Source organism: Marmota marmota, unplaced genomic scaffold (assembly GCF_001458135.2).
Source record: "Marmota marmota marmota unplaced genomic scaffold, marMar, whole genome shotgun sequence".
NCBI lineage: Eukaryota > Metazoa > Chordata > Mammalia > Rodentia > Sciuridae > Marmota > Marmota marmota.
The window spans coordinates 6,355,823-6,373,545 of NW_025999924.1; the positions used below are offsets into that span (position 1 = coordinate 6,355,823).

The 17,723-nt window shown below is 40.8% G+C and overlaps 1 long non-coding RNA gene across 1 annotated transcript; it reads right to left on the minus strand.

Annotated features, from left to right (window-relative positions):
• Positions 1–907: 907 nt before the first annotated feature.
• On the minus strand, positions 908–17,516 carry LOC125615757. The gene is made up of 3 exons (XR_007346350.1): positions 17,432–17,516; positions 2,055–2,164; positions 908–1,896 (listed from the first exon to the last, which is right to left on the minus strand). It is a non-coding gene; the product is annotated as an uncharacterized LOC125615757 (long non-coding RNA).
• Between the last annotated feature and the right edge of the window lie 207 nt (positions 17,517–17,723).

Here is a 17,723-nt window from a genome sequence, read left to right on the forward strand (position 1 = left end):
TCTGAACCCAGGCTTCCTATCCTGCCAATACAAATAAGAAGCTCTAGAGCAGATTATGCTAAGTGAAGTTAGCCAATCCCAAAATAGCCAAATGCAGAATGTCTTCTCTGATATAAGCGGAGGTGACTCAAAATGGGGTTGGGAGGGAGAGCAAGGGAGGAAGATTTCCTCTAGATAGGGAATAGGGGTGGGAGGGAAAGGGAAGGAGAAGGGGAATAGCATGGATAGTGAAAGGAGACCCTCATCATTATACAAAACATGTATAAAGATGTGAATTTGGTGTCAACATACCTTATATACAATCAGAGATATGATAAATTGTGGTATAAAGGTGTATTGAGAATTGTAATGCAAAATAAATAATTTTTTTAAAAAAGAAGCTCTATATATGTAATAAGAATTTAATGCATTCCACTGTCATATATAAATAAAATGAAATGATTAAATAAATAAATAAATAAGGAGAACACTTCCCTATTAAAAAAATACAAAACAAATTATAACAAACATTCTTTTAAATGCATAGCAGAGCTTACAAGCAGGGAAGCCCCTACACATCCTATAGCTGAAGGGAACTGAAAGCCAGGCCAGAGAGTGAAGGAGTGTTTGTGGGGAGGACTGGTGTGGACAGATTTGGCTAACAGTAATCTTGAGTTTGAATGTTAATGCCTATATAGGAACAACAGGGTAAAGGACTTTGTTATGTCAAGGAAGGTGGAACCTGAGACCCCTGCATAAACTTGGAATTCCAAAGCATTGAATCTCAGAGAAAGAATAAAACAGGAGAAAAATCCAACCCGCCAGCACAGGGATCCTTGTCTGTGTCTTTCAGCATTCTTAAAAGAGGCTAAGTTTTCCTGAGAATTCATGTTTACAATCTTCTACTACGTGAGTTTCAGTTTGACTATTTTTATATCTATGTGGTCTTAGAAAACTCATAGAAATTATGTTAAAGGTTGGGCCTTTCATGTTATCATAGGCTTGAAGTTGACCATGGCTGATTCTGGTCTTCAGGTCTCAGTTTTCCCCTCCTTGCTACAATATCACAAAGCAGAAAGTTATGAATCCAAAGCACTGGAGACCATTTTACCCAAACATTAGCCAATTTGCATTTTTATTAAGATTGCACAAAAACACTTCACTTAGATCAATTTGGGGAAGAACAGGATGCCCTTGTCTGAGTGCCTACCAATGAGCAAATAGTAAGATCTGAATTACTGAGGTTTTGTGACAATCTCTGAATGGGTGAAGCTGACCTAAAAGTTCCCTTGACTTGGGCTTCTGTGCATTCGTCAGTTGCAGAATTCATCAGCAGTATTACAGATTATTGGCTTCTGGGCCTAAAGTTTTTGTTCTTTTCACTAAGTGAATTTTAACTGAGCCACACGTGACATTCATCCTCGTGAACCTTGAGAAAGGTGGGAGTGTTTCTATTCTCCTACTCTGTTTGGGGATAGAGTAGGTCTTCTGCATGCTAGACAAGCACTCTACTACTAAGCTACATCCCCAAACCTCTTGCTCTGCATTCCAACGCCTATTATGTGAGCTTCTCCCAAATCCTCAGAGCTTAGTCAGGGGTAAAATCTTTGCTATTTTACTACTATTTGCTTGCACAAGTACAGATCTAATAATGAATTATGAGTAAAGAACAAAGAGGGGGAAGCCACCATTTCTTGAAGGATAGTAATTAACCAAAATCAGGTATCTCCATATAAAGTTGCATGAGTCATTTCAGTTCTATCCAGTATTCCCATTCAAGACTATGTTCTTCCCAGGTGTGTCCTTCCTACCTCCCTGGGATGCTCAGAGGTGTCTTGCTTTCTTTCCTTCCCTCTTGAAAACCCTGCTCATGGGAGGTCACCTTCTTCTTGCTGAGGGAACTACTTATCTTTGGCACTGCAGGAGATAGTAAGAACATCAGTTTTATAGACTGAGCCTTTGAATAGAGCTTTCAATCATTCTGCAACTCACCCAGTCACCTACCTTCATGATGCTTCACCTACCTCACTTTACAAAAGAGAAAACAGACCCAGAGACATGAAGTTTTTGCTTACCTTACCTTGGACTTGGTATAATCAATTTCTCCAGAATTCTACTGGCTCTGTTCCTGACAAATGATAGAGGACCAATCGTTTGGGTGGTATTGTGAAGAAATCCACTTAATCTGAGACAAAGAAAGATGTTTGGGTTCACATGAGTAGAAAGGGCTTTCTTACTGAACAGCTTTTAAAATACCTGCTATGACTGCCAAGAAGAGAAATGTGACTAATTAAAATTAAGTATTGCAAAATAAGTGGCCATGAGAAGAACTTTTTTAGATGTAAAGATGTTACCATGTGGCTATTTGCATTTGATGATTAAAGACAACAAAATTGAGACAGGAGGAGAGAAGCCAAGTCGCCTATGGGGTCAGTTAAGGAACGTCAAAATAAACAGCTTCAAAAAATGTCTTAGTCAGCCATCACATTTATTCAAAGGTGCAATATTGAAATCATACTCTGTGCTACATATTAACCACGTGGCCCTTGACATTTTAGCTGGAGACGAAACCCTAAGTGTTTAAATAGAAATGCAGCCACTGCATTTCCTGATTATTTTAAAACCTCTGTTGTTTTTATAATTGATTTCGAAGCAACTTATTTTTCTTTTATTGGCCCTTGTACAAAAAGTGTGTTCAACACTGCCTTAAGGTCACTGTGTTGTAAGAGGGAACAAAGGCTTAAAGAACTGAGCTATGCTAGAGAAAGTGGGCAAGCATTTTAGTACCCGTGGCCTTTTTATTAACTCTCAAAAAGGTATGCCTGCGTCCATGTGCCACTATCCTCCAGGATGCCATTAGATTTGCTTATTTGTAAGGCCAATCATTATCAACATGTAGAAAATAAAAACATGCCCCAGTGATTTTGAGAAGCAATCCAAAGGAAAACTATTTCTTCTGCTGCTCCCACATGCATACCTTTAAATGCAAGTACTCTGTGATCTGTCACTAGATTCACACTAAGGGAACACATGGCCTAGAGCAAGGATAACCACCTTCTGCACCCCCAAACAGAGCAGTCCTGGTCCCGAGGCCTTATTGAATAGATGATGTTTAAAAGGGTTAAACAAGAAAATAATGAGTGAACAGGGAGGTTGTTCAGGGTCTATGATTTAATTCACCCACCTGCAATGTGTCTTCAGCACTTGGGGTGGGCGGAGGAGGGACAGACTCCTTTTTACTCAGCCCGATGACTGATGGAAATGATTGCCCTATTCCAGCCTAAATTAAATGGGGTTGAGGCCTTGGAGTGACAGCAAAGTGACAGCTGCCCTTTCAAACCCTGCCTTTTAAGTGTTTTCCGAGATGTCAGGGGAAAGAATTAGGAAAGAGGAGTCTTGTTATTAGAATAATGTTAGGCCTGCGGAGGTAGAATGTGCTCATGGGGCTTTAGGAAAAGTGCACATCAAATCACGGCTGAGAGGAACAGAGGTGCACTTTCACAATAAAGGAGCCCAAACTCTGCACAAGGTGGCCTTGATGACTGCTTCTTCAGGTGGCAGCCTTAGATGCTGGGGGTGCACAGGTGGACGGGTGGACCTTAGCATGTGAAGGGCATCTGTTGAGTGTTCTGGAGCAAGGGGACTGACGTGGATTCTTAAGCCTTCACCATTAGTAATACTTCACAAATCCATCATGGCCTATCAGTCTCCCCACCTGGATGGTTTTCCACCTAAAATGCTCTTGTTCCAAGCCAGTGGGCACACTCAAGGTGACATGACTTGCCCTTTCTCATCAGCTTTGAGATCTGCCTAATGGTCATGGGATCATTGTGGAGCTGGAAAGAACTTAGCATGCTTTGGTTTAAAGAAAAAGAATTATTTTATTTTATTGGTACCAAGGATTAAACCCATGGGTACTTAATTCTTAGCCACATCCCCAGCTCTATCTATCTATCTATTTATTTATTTAGAGACTGAGTCTTGCTAAGTTGCTTAGGTCCTCATTAAATTGCTGAAGCTGGCTTTGAACTTTCAATCCTCCTGTCTCAGGCTCCTGAGCTGCTGGGATTACAGACATGCACCACCATACCTGTCTAAAGAAGAATTTTATAAACGAGGAAACAATGCCCAGACAGGTGAAGTGACTTTCTCAAGGCCTCTAAACAAATTACTGGAAAAGCCAGCTTCAGAACTAGCTGTCCCAATTCTTAGTCTTATCCTGAATTCCCTACCCCACAAGATCCAGAGATGGAGAGTGTCCTGGGTCAGGGAGAAACTTTTCAGGAAAAGGGCAGTTTTCCTCCATATGGCACCACAGTCCCTATACTGCAATGCCACAAGCTGCTTCTAAACTATTTGAGAAAGTTCACTGACTTTAAACATCTAAAAAATCCCTAGGCCCCCAAAAAATCCTGGGCAGGAAAAAAATAAACTGGTACTTAGACCCAGCAGTCTAGGTGGTAAGGTTACATCTCTGTGACACAGCGTAATTGCAAAAGGCTTTTTGTGACTGCTAAGTAAGGAATAAGGAGATGGAGACATTATTTTTTTGAAGAGCCAGCTCACCCTTTTGCCTGGTGTCCCCTTAGGCATAATCAAGGCACTTAAGTACACTTGCAGGTAGTGTGACTCTAAATTTTCTCCACGAACATAAAAACTCACAAGCATTTCCATGGGGGAGGCTGGGACACAAGAACCCATAGAAATACACTTTAGCATTGGGTCAAAATAGAGTTTCTTGTTGGAAGCTCTGGTTCTCATCATGTTTTTTTCTCAACGTTTATTTATAAAATGTGAGGATTTTATGTGTTTTCAGCTTTAAAAAATGCATTAATAGGCTTTGGGGGCCTTGGGCAGTTCTGTTTATGTTCCCCTAAAAGGCAGATCTATGAAAGATAGGGTTTCTCTAATTAGAGCCAGAGGCCAGGCTGGGAAGGAAGTTGCTGCAGAATTTCATGTGCTGAGAGGGGGTCCAGTCCTTCTTCCTTCTAGGACCCTGCCCTCTCTTCCCTGCTGCCTTGTAGAGAAAGGAGAGGAAGAGAGAGATTACTTAACCACTTGCCTAGTGAAAAGGTACAACTGGGTGTGGGAATGAAATCACTAATAAATACCATTAGACAGACTTTAGAAGCAAAAAGCAAATACCCCTGTATGCAAAAATCTTAATATTTTGATTTGTAAATGGGCTGAAGAGCTGCCAGTTGAGAACAGTCAGGTGACTTTGATAAGTGACTGGATTAGAAGTATTTTTTTACAGGCTGTACTTGCTCATGCCACATTATTTCCCACTGTTCCTGGGGCTCTCTTGATGGTCCCCCACTGTGCTGTGCTTGCTCCTGTCACAGCTGCCCCTCAGACTTCTTCCTTCCCATCCTTCTTCTCTCTTTGCCTTTGGCCCAGTCAAGCCCTGCCTCAGTTTGAACCCCACCTCCTTCCTCATTTCCAGCAGTGGGTGCTCTCTCAGCTAACTCTGTCCACAGTTGCCACTCCTCACTGTAGCTACTGTCTGCTGTGATTCATCCAATGTCTCTTCCTCTTTTGAAGATGTCACCTCTTGCTCCCTTTGGGGGAACTGTGCATCGCCCATTCTGTGAGTTTTCCCCACGGTGCATTCCCAGAATTCCATTTATAATCCTTGCTGTACTTTTTCTTTGGTTTCCCAATTCAGTGAGAGCTGCTCAGAATGGGAACTGTGTCTACAGAGCTCACCACTGAGTCATCTTTGTCCACCTTGCTGCCCAGCACATGTGGGAATCTAGGGATCCCTTAAAGAAGTAGATCAGCAATCAAAGGGCAGAGCTTCCTCACTAGCCAAAGATGAAATACTTATTATTCAGATAATTCAGGCAAAACTTCATTTTTTTTTTTTTTTTGTACTGGGGATTGAACCAAGGGGCGCTTTCCTACTGAGTTCCATCCACAGTTCTTTTAAATTTTTATTTAGAGACAGGGTCTCACTAAGTTGCTTAAAGCCTCACTATGTTGCTGAGGTTGATCTCAAACTTGTGATCTTCCTGCCTCAGCCTCCCAAGTTGCTGGGATTATAGGTATGTACCACTGTGCCTGGCAAAACTTCACTTTTGCACAGATGATTCTTTTTTGTTTTTTATTTTTGAGATATTGATGGATATTTATTTTATTCATTTATTTATATGCAGTTCTGAGAATTGAACCCAGTGCCTCACTAGAGGCTAGTGGTAGAGCAGGCAAGTGCTCTACCACTGTGCCACAGCCTCTTGCAGAGACAATTCTTGATGCCATATCCTTATCCATATATGCTGACTTTTTCCCCTCTGTGTTTCAGTTTGGCTGCAATTATTAGGTCAGAATGAAGCCTTTATAGCTGAAACCCTTTGTGGCCTGGAATGTCTAGAAGGCAGCCAGGGTACAGTCACTGAGCTGAGATTCTGTGGGAAGCAAAAGAAGATGCCAGGAAGTTAGGGCTGCAGACAAGAAGGGAAGGGTCAGGGCAGAGGAAGTGTGAGTGGGAGACAATCCTGGCAGTGCTCAATGCTCAGAGTACAGGGTCTTCGAGGGGCTGCCCTGAACCTCCAGGCCCCTGTGAAACTCGTCTCGGGCATCCTCCCAGTCACCTGCTTTCTGTTTACTTTTTTTTGTTTTGGAATAATTACGCATTTCCCATTTAGAGACTGGACTGCTAGGGCTTCTTTTCTGGCCAATGTTTCCCTGGGAGCTGTTTGGAAGGGCTGTGAATAGCAGGACGGGGTCTCTCTTGACTCTCCCCTACTTGATTTCCACACTAGAGTGGCCAATTGGATCTTTATCTGAAAACTTCCACATAACCTGGGATGGCATCTCGATTTCCCATAAGCCTATCTAAAAAGAAAAACCAAGCCAAAGATGGAATGCTCAGAAAAATCACAGCTCACCAGCCCTTTTGTGGTTTCTTTCAGCTGGCTCAGAGCTGATCCCTGGTTAAAATGTGAATTGCTTTGTGTCCCAACAGTTCTTTTTGTGCCCAATTCCCCTTCTCCCACTCCTAACACCTGTCTTCAAGTCCCCAGAACCTTCATGATAGCTTTAATTCTCTTATGACAAAAAAACATAAAGTAATGTGATACTCTTCAGGGGTACTTGCAATTTTGGGAGGAGTACTGGGGATTGAACTCAGGGGTACTCCACCACTGAACCACATCTCCAGCCCTATTTTGTATTTAGAGACAGGGTCTCACTGAGTTGCTTAGCGCCTCATTGTTGCTGAGGCTGCCTTTGTGCTCATTATCCTCCTGCCTCAGCCACCTAAGCCGCTGGGATTACAGGCATGTGTCACCATGTCCAGTGGATACTTGCAGTCTCACAAGGAATGAATCCTTCAGCTTAGAATGAATCTAGGTGTGGAATTTAGGTACCAGGAAGAAGGACTTTTCTGGGTTGAGAGCCCCTTCTAGAGCTGTTGAATCATGCTATGCATACATCTGCCAATTGGCTCATTCTTGAGTCCAGTCTTTTTTATTCGTGATTCTTGTGTGTGATTTTATTATTTCTGGGTGAGAATGACTTCTAAAGCATTCTTCTCAACCCTAAGACACTAAATCCAGCAATTTGGGGGAGCATAGTAATGTTGACCCAGGAAAACACACTAATATCCCCTAGAATTGTCATGTTTTCCTTTAAAATTCATCAAATACCTGTTGTAGTGAGCAGAGAGTGTTTGTTTCTCATGTTTAGTTTCCCAGTGCACAGTGTCTGGCACATAGTAGGTGCTCAGTAGATGTTTAATGAATTGTAATAAAGTGACTTTAACCACACCAATATAACCAGCCCTTGTTGTTTGGTTTAAATCACATGTTGTATTTGCTTGGAATCTGTAAATAAAGCAGACTGGTGTTGGTGCCTTATTCATTTGTGTGCTCTTAAAGACACAAAATACATAACTAAAAGTTGCTTAAACAGACGGTTTTGTCTTTGTTTTTGTTTTTCCTCTCCACACAACACCACACAAGTAATGCAAAGAAAGGGGCTGTTCTGAGGTCCAATGAGAACATCAGGGAGCTGGGCTTTTTTCATCATTCCTGGTGCTTAGCCTCAGTGGATGAGAATTGCTCACTCTCAGGCTCACAACATGGCTGCTACAGCTTCAATACCATCTTCTCAGCAACTGCATTCAAGGCAGAAAGCAAGGGGTAGTGCCTCCAACCTTCCTGGTTCCTCTATATCCTTCACTAGGAAAAAAAATCTTCCCTGAAGCCTCGAGGTACCTTCTTACATCTGATTGGCCCAAAGTGCACCAATCACAGTGCACAGGAAAGGTTCTTACTCAGGGGTTCCACAATAGAGCCCTTCTTACCAACCATATTGGGAGGAGGTGCTTGTCTGGTAAATGACAAAAAGCATCAGCTGGGATTCAAGCTCAACCAGGGAAACAGTCTTCTCAGGCAATTTACTTACAGATAGAAATCCTAGTTATCTACTTCTTCCTGAGGCAGACAGCCAGTTAATAACCAGGAAGGAACTAGGAGTTCCAGAACTGTATTATTTTTAAGTCAGTGTCTTTTTAGAAGTTGCTAGGGAGGAGTTGGACTACTCTGCCATGAAGTGATTTCATTTTAGGGCAAATTGTCTTGAAATGTTTTTATTAGCTTAAAAGTCCCCTCCAAATTTACTTCTCTTCTAAAAGGAGAGACTCAACAAATTTTACCCTGAGTTATACTTACTCCATTTACATGAGAGTTCTTGACATTTTGACTAATATCATTTCTTTAATATATCAGTAGTTTTTATGATGCAAATTTTTATTGCATTCTTGATCCAGTAGGTGAGTATGGGTGAAGGACATTCAATGGATGCCAAAAATAAATTTCCCCACTATTTTCTAAAATAGAAAACAGCCTATTTTATAGATTAAAAAGTTGAAAACAATAATTTGTTGGGGTAACTGGGAGTTTGGAAGAAAAAAGGTTGGCCATGAGTTGATTGATTTGGGTTGGTATATGGCCATGAACAATACACGGAGATTCATTATATTATTCTATTATTTCCCAAGAAGAAACAAAAATGTAAATAAAAATAATTTTTAAAAAATCAATGATCATAATAAAAATTAAAATTCAATTGAATTTCATGCAAAATTTCCATACTGGTGAAAAAAAAACAGCCTGTAATTTGAAAGATTAAGTGTTTTGGAAGAAACAATCAAATTCTCCAGATACGTAAAGATTTTCCCACAATTTCAATTTATTCCATATCTCCAGGAGCATAAATGTTAGTAAGTTTGGTAGAAACGGCAGTGATTCAAGAATCTATCAGTTGACTGAAATGTGATCATTTGGGACACAAGTATGCAAAGAAATACCCCACAGCAGCAGAAGCAAGTGGGAATCCATCACCCCTTTGATTTGCTTGCATGGACAAAGGAACAGGAATTCCACATCTCAAGTTCTGGCTTAGGATTTGACTCAAGACCTATGAGGCCATTGAGGAAAGCCCACTTTTTACTAGCTCTCTGTGTTGCTGAAGATATAGAAGAAAATGTGGTCTGTGCAAGCATGGTGACAAAAGGAGCTGACCTGGACTTGGGGCACTAAAGCAGCTCCAATAGGAAGCACAAACTGGGATCTGAGGGAAGTTGAGGAGTTGAGCAGGTACTGGGCTGGGGAGGAGGAAGCTGAGTGCTGCAGGGAGATTGAACAGCATGTGCAAAAGTACTGAGGTGGTGGGAAGAGACAAAAAGTGTCTCCAGGGATTACCTAAGGCCTGGGTGTCTGTAGGGCCTGGATTAGGAAGAAAGAAGTAGGAAATGAGTCTGGGGGGAGAACAAGGATAGACCATGCATAGTCATGTGGAGGGAAGCAGCAGCCCAGAGTGCAGTAGAAGGGACTCTGTTTTGGGAGGGATCCAGCAGGCCAAGACCAAGAAAAGAGAAAATGGTAAGTCTTAACTTGATGGTGTCTGGCCAGTGGATCCTCATAGTTCTAGAGCCGCATCCTGTTTGAAGTTCTTTCCAGTGTGCTGGGTAATAATTCCCTCTTGGCACATCCAAGTTATCAGAGGGAAGTTATAAAGGCAGGGGGGAAGGACTGAGTCACTAAAGAGTCAGGGCAAGAGCTGGGACCATGAGTATCAGGTGAAAATCAGAATCTCAGATGTGACTCAAATCTCAGATGTGACTCAAATCTCAGATGTGACTGTATGTGGCCATCAATGCAAAATGGAGGCCTGGGTTTGTTCATTTGCTCTGGATAAACTAGATGATCTCAGAAGACAGAAGAGTCAGAGGATAGTTGGGTAAGAGCAGTTTTGTTTCCTTGATTCTGTGACAAACTTTTTGATCTTTGCCAAAAAAAAAAAAAAAAAAAATATATATATATATATATATATATATACTTTTTTTAAAGGTGTTTTAGTCAACATGACCAAAAGATATGACTAGAACAATTTAGAGGAAGAAATGTTTATCTTTGGCTCTCGGTTTCAGAGGTTCTGTTCATGATCAGCCAATTCCAGAGCTGGAATACAAGCTGAGGCAGAACAGCAGGGCAGATGGGCATGGTGGAGGGAAGCAGCTCAGAACATGACAGCCAGGAAGTAGAGGGAGAGCTCTGCTTATGGGACAAAATATGAACCCCAAAGGCACATACTCAGTAATCCAGTCCTCCAGTCACACCCTACCTCCCTACAGTTACCACCCAGTTAATCCATACCAAGGGATTAATCCACTGGTGAGGTTACACCTCTCATAATCTAATCATGTCACCTCTGAAAATTCTTGCATGAGCTTTTGGGGAACACCTCATATCCAAACCACAACATAGGGCTATTTCTTCTTGGCTATAATTGCATTTGCTGTTTCTCCTCTTTTACGCATAAGATACATCTGTTAGGTTCTCCATAGGAGAGGAATTCCTGGTACAAAAAGGCTGAGATGATCGTGGAATAACTTTTCTGAGCCAGGGGAGGAGGCTGATCAGCCCTCTGAGAATGACCTCTCTCTATCAGGGCATTAACTGCTTGCCTGGTATACACATTACTTAAAAAATGTCTCCAGAGAGCTGATGTTTCATGCTGGGGTGGGGTGAGGGGGTATGTAGAATCAGAAAATGTTGGCTCTGGATGGAACCTTGGGGCCTTGGGGCTTTGGTATCATTGAGGGCAACCTGCTCTTCTGACAGGTGAGAACAATAAAACCAAGAGGGATTTGTATCTGGGTGGAGGTCAATTGCAAGATAGGGCAAAGAGCCCTAGTTCTGCAAGTCTTCCTCTCTGCCTTTTCTGCAGACTGTATTGTATTGTATCAGGCAACTGCACTGGGTCTAGTAAATCCCCATATAACATGGACCTCCTCCTTACAACAGCCTCTGAAAACATGGGGCTTTAGGGGTTTCACTTCCTTTCCTAAATAACATGATGAGAAAACCAAAAAGTTGAGCAAGCTTTTGACACCCAGAAAGAAACTACAAATAGTAGAAACAGCAAAATGAGTTGAGATTTCTATGAACTTGGGCTTCAAAGGAAATAAAGCACAAATTTTAGTTTTTTCTTGGTTCATTTTTCTCACCTAGTTTGGTATGTGTGTGGGTGTGGGTGTGGGTATGGGTGTGTGTGTGTGTGTGTTGCTTAGTTATTGCATTTTTTTCTTCTTCTTTTTTTAAACCTTAAGGGAAGGGTTATTGCATTTTTGTAAGACATTGTAAATATTTTATGAAACAAGGTTGAGTGGGCAAGTATGAAAGAGAAAATACGTTTGTAGACAGTAGCAAGAAGAAATATAGAATGGATATATAGACCATGTATGGAAGCTGAGAATAGGCACTGGACACCTCCCTTGAAGTCAAAGACAAAGGAATGCTGGGAACCTCTCCTTACTTCTTATCCCTCCCTCAGGTTTTATTTGGTTTGGACCAATTATATGGCACAGAGTCTTCTTTCTGAATCCCACATTTTCCAGGCCAATCATGTGCATGTACACCATATACACTTAAAATACAAATAAATGAATGATGAGAGAGAGAGAGAGAGAGAGAGAGAGAGAGAGAAGGAGATCATAGAGACTATGTACAGTACATCAGAGAATGTGATCTATAGAGCTAGTGCTAATACAAATCAAGAGAGAAAAGATAAAGATTGCTTAGTGAGGGGTGTTAGGAAATCTAGGTCACTATATTAAAAAAACCAAAGAAACAAAAAGGATTCACACTTATACTAACCCAAAGAAAGATTCCAGATGGATCGAAGACCTAAATGTGAAAGTAAAGTCATACAGCCACTAAGATAAAATGTAGAAGAATATTTTTGTGACTCAGAAAAGGGAAGGATATTCTAAAATGACCCCAAATCCTCACACATGCTGGACAGAGATGGAATGAGAGGTTGGGGGAATAATTGCCCATCATCAACCAAAAAAAATGCAGTGATGTAAGCAACAAAGAGTTTACATGGAAAGTATAGAAGGATTCCTGCACAGCAACAAGAAAATCACAAAAATTTTAAGGCACAAACAGGCAAGATATAAAAAGGCAAGTCACAGAAGAGAAAATCCAGATGGTAAGCATGTATGTAACGACATGTGAAAATTAACAGAAATCAGAGAAATACAAAGCAAAAAAACAATAGCATACCACTCTATTCCCATGAAATTCTTATTATTTTGGGGGGTACTGGGGATTGAATTCAGGGGCATTCCACCACTAAGCCACATCTTCAGCCCTATTTTGTATTTTATTTAGAGACAGGGTCTCACTGAGTTGCTTAATGCCTCACCAATTGCTGAGGCTGGCTTTGAACTTGTGATGCTCCTGTCTCCAGTGTGCGCCACCATGCCCCGCCCCATGAAATTCATATTCACAAAATTTGGAAGTCACCAATGCCATGGGGCAGGGGTAATAAATGGAAAAACAAACTGTTGTGTCCTGCTAGTGGGAATATAACGCAGCGCAGGCATTCTAGAATACAAGGTAACAGAGTCCACTAATCTGCAAGTACTTGACTTTGTATGGTAATAGCATTCCTGAGAAATTCTCAAAAGGTCTGAAAGAGTACAAGTATGCATGTGTATCACACATTATGGAGTTTTTTTTGTTTGTTTGTTTGTTTTTGGTTTTGGCAATGAGGAATTGGGCACAAATTAGGAGAATGAGGAATTCATAACCATGGAAATTAGGAAGCAAAATATGGTGAAATATTATAAAATGCAATATGTTGTTAGAAGCAAAAAAAAAAAAGTAGGTGCATACACAAATAAAACTTGAAAAACATACTGATGGGCGAAAAAATAAGAAAAAGAACAATGCTTTGCTTAACACAATATAATTTATGGAAAGTAAAAATACATGCAAAAAGTAGCAGATGATATAACTTCAATGATAGATATCAAATAAACTTAGTATAGGCTGCCATGGGGAAGGGAGTGGGATGATTGTCAAGAACTCCCTGAAACACATTTGATGGAACAAGAGCAGCTGTGGCCTGAGTGATGATGGTAACATATCACAAAATGCAACTGGTGACTCCATCAGCCCTCTGGATCTGAGGTCCTACCTAAGTATGCTCAATAGAACAAAACCAGTGAGGCATCTTAACTGTTCCCTTTAATTCTAAGAACTGCATGCAAAATAAATATTTGATGCCAGGGTTATTGATACCCTCTTTTCTTCTCTAGTTATTTGCTTCCCTATCAGTAAAAATGTGAAAAAAAAAATTTAATTTGGCAAGCAGTGGTTGCTAGCTATCTTTTGGTGTCATTTATTCCAAAGTGCCCTTTATTATAGCTGGACACTGGCTATCTGGAATAAAGATGACATTTTAAGAGCCCCGCACAGCTAAGTGTGGCACTGGACTAAGTTCTGCTCAGAGGTTGGGGGGTGCAAGGAGAAATGGTTTGCTCTTCTATGAAACTTGTCCTTAAACAGAGAGGGCCTAAACTTCTTCCTATACCCTGCTGGTTGGGCTGCTGGACATGGTGGCTAGCCACCTCTGCATGTGTGGTCCATTCCCTCAGTTAACAAAAATGTGGTACCTTATTAAAGGAAAGTTTAAAAAAAAAAAACAAATGAAAACTTCCATGTATGGATGGAAACATGGAATTGACAATTTTACAAGTCAAAAATGACCAAATTCCACAAATTTCTTATAGCATCTAATGGGCTGATTACTTGGCTGTATGTATGGAAGTGCTTCCTGTTTTCCTCTCCTTCTAGGAAAAAGGACTATTCACCTGACATCTTCTAAAGACCAAGAACACCCTCTTCATTCAATTTGTTTAGGGTTCTTCTAAAACTCCTTTTTACAGATAATTTACTAGAATGCAGAAGCCATAACTCCCTAAGAGTGTTGTTCTTGGTGCATGCTCCTTCTGAAGCAGCCCTAGAGCCAACAACCAGGTACAGAGAGTTATTTAGGAGGTGATCCCAGGAAATGAAAACAAAGGCATGAGGAAATGAGATGTGAAAGCAAGGCAGCCAATAAGAGGTATGGTATCCAGCAAGTGCCCATTGTGTACAGGCAGGGCAGACCCCACTGGAGGCTCTGGGAGCTGATATAGAGCAGCTACACCTGAGGGATGAGAAAACTGGAGTAGTCATCCACCAGGCTGGTGGAGAGGGCAGGTGCCTGTTTTTCAGCACTTCCAAGTTGCCATGGGTGGAATGGCCCAACCATCAAAGGAAGCCTTCAGGAAAAAAGGCCCAAATTCTGGCAGTTGCAGGTCAACAGCAGGTATGGCTGTAGGAAGGCCTGAGAAGATTTGAGTGGAGCTCCCACAGTGGATACCACATGTTAACTGATGGCTTTACGAAGACTTGGTAAACCCAAGTTCTCATTAGTTGCTTTTTGAACAGACAAATAAATGAGTGACCTGGAAGTTTTGCATTAAATCCAACAAACAAACACACGAACACACACCCTTTCATGCTCCTGTGCCTGGTCCTCATGCACCTGTCTGAGAATTTCTCATGAATATATACACAGGCACAGAGTTTATCCAGCTGTCTAACTTTTGTCGGTCGTTGGATGTATAGATCCCGGCATAGACTAGTTCTGCAACTTTAAGTGAATCTTTGACATCATCACGAATAACACAAATACTTTTAACATCATCAACAATGTCATAGATGTAGTTATCTAGTTCACAGAGAACAAAAACAAAACTCAAACTGAAAAAAAAAATGAAACCTCAGAGCCAGTTTACACTGCAGAGTCAGAGCAGGGAGAGAAATGGAACCACAGCTGCCTTTTCCCTAGCAGCCAGCACCTGGGACATGGTCCAAAGGTACCAAAGTTGTAATTCCAGTTAGGGCACGAATTCCCACTGGACCTTAGGCAGGTCAGTTCACTCCAGTCAGCAAAATAATAAAGGGCACTCCTCAAGGGCAATAAGAAATGAAGTTTGTAAAGCACTTTGAGATGAAAGCTCCTATTACAGTGTGCAGAAAGGGAGGAGCTCAGAAACAGAGGCCCCAGGCTTAGCAGGGACAGAAAAGGTCAGCATATCCCAGACTGTGCAATGATCTAATTAAGCCTTCTGCAACCCTCACCACCGGTCAAGTTCAGATTTCTGTCTCTCCGTGTAACGTCTAGAAACTACAGATGAGTACAAAAAAGCCCAAGTTTCTTTCTGTTGAGAGACTAAAACACCATGCCCCTTTGAGTCTGTGCATGTGCAAGTGCTCTGTGACTTGTAATACATGTCACCATCTCTCACTGTAAAAAAATCTGTTTTTTACCTTACCTATACTTGAAACACATTCAGGGAGGCAGGTAGCATTGTGTTTGGCCACGGTAATAATAAGCACTGATAAAACATACAGATGATTGTGGCTGTATGAATAATCCTCTTACCTATCAGAGGAATCCGTCTCTTTGAACTTAGGTGAGAGTTTGGTGTTTTCTGGAAAATGTGCATCCATGTTTTTCTTGTTCTATAACTACACAGTCTTGCCTTGTTATTTTGTTTGGTTTGCTCCAGAAACATTTCATGGATCTCTTGAGACTTTGCCTTTTTACTTTTACTCTTCTTTTAAATTTTAACTGTTAAATTCTGGGATTCCTAGCGCTCTAGTGATTATTCTTTGCAGGATAGTCTTCTGGGGCTTTCTTCTCCAGGTGAAAACTATTATATCTCTTTCACCTCTGCATGGAGAGTCTTGCCAAAGCTAGTCTCTAAAGAGAAGGAATTTCAATCATGTGTAGTTGTTCCAATGGGCATATCCCATGCCTTGCCAGTGGAAGGATTTATATTCCCCCACTCCCCAGGGATAAAACTGAACCCAAAAGCTATCTGGTTTTATTCAAGTCATGCATCAGGAGAGAAATTTATTATAGTTGCTATAGTTATTCACTATTGAGCAAAGTGCCCTAGTGCTCATAAGCCCATGGGTCTACTCCTTCTATGAGCTTCCAGAGGGACCTGGAGGATATGAGTACCAATAATATGAGAGTGTTTTGTAATACTAGCTGTCTCCAACGTCAGATTAGATTTGCAAAGCTTTCAAATGAAGGTGTCTATCACCTAAAGTACCATGAGTGGTAGATAGTTCATTTGTGATAAACTGAACTTTTCAAATGTGATTTTCATTCCCTGTATTTAAAAAAAAAAATCCTTGTTAACAAAACAGCAAACACATATTAGGAAATTACTTTGTGCCAGATGGAGAAATTTTGCATCGAAATGGAAGGAATGTAAAAGGATCAAGTGGAAATTATACAACTGAAAACTACAATATCAGAAATAAGGAAGTCAGTCAATGTGTTTACTGCAGAAGAAGAAAGATTTGATGAATTTGAAGACAGATCAATAGAAATAAGGCAAACTAGATCACAAAGAGAAAAAAAAATGAAGAAAATCTCTGAATTAGAAGTGCAAGACACCCCCAAATGTTCCAATATACAAGAAAGATAGGACAAGATGTTCAGAAGAAACATTTATAGAGATAATGGCTAATATTTGTCCAAAGTTAATGACAGACATTGACCTAGATAGAAGTCAAAGAGCAAAATTCCCAAGAATAAGTTCTCATCTCCCTATTACTTTCTATTTGACTATTTTGATTTTTTTCATAGCCTATATCATGATTTGAATTTATCATTATTTATCTTATGACTTTGCTATTTCATTTCTTCACTCACTAGAACATAAGCTCCCTGAAAGCAGTAAACATGCATTTTTCATTCAGTAATGTGTAGCCTCAATGCTTAGAAAAGTGTTTGGTACTTAGTGGGAGGTCATGGGTACACATATGAGAACAGACACTGCAGGTTTCAGCAATTACCTGCCCCCATCAAGATTCTCACTTTCACTGAGTAACTCACTCTCCCGGCTCATCTGTACCTCTTCTTCTGCCTCTCAAGTTGGTAGGGAAAGCCAACATGATAATTTTACCACGGCAAACACTTCAGGTTACTCCATCTGCCCAGCTGTCCATCACAATCAAACAGAGCAGGGGATAGGGCACAGGGCATTAGTGGTTAGGTTTTTCTTAGACTTACTGCATAAACTTACCAGACTTCTCTTAGATCTGGAGCTAACTTTTTCACGACTGTCTTTTCTTATTGACTATCTTCTACTCAGCTGAGTTGTGGTCAAGAAAGAAAAAGAAAAAAGAATTTATTTATTTATTTATTTATTTATTTATTTATTTATTTTTTTGGTGGTGGTTGTGCTGAAGATTGAACCCAGGGCTTTGTGTGCATGAGGCAAGCATACCAACTGAGCTATATCCCCATCCAGAAAGGAAAAACTTTTTAAAAAGTGTTTTTAAAATGCAGTGAAGAGGCAAGCTTAAAAAACAAAC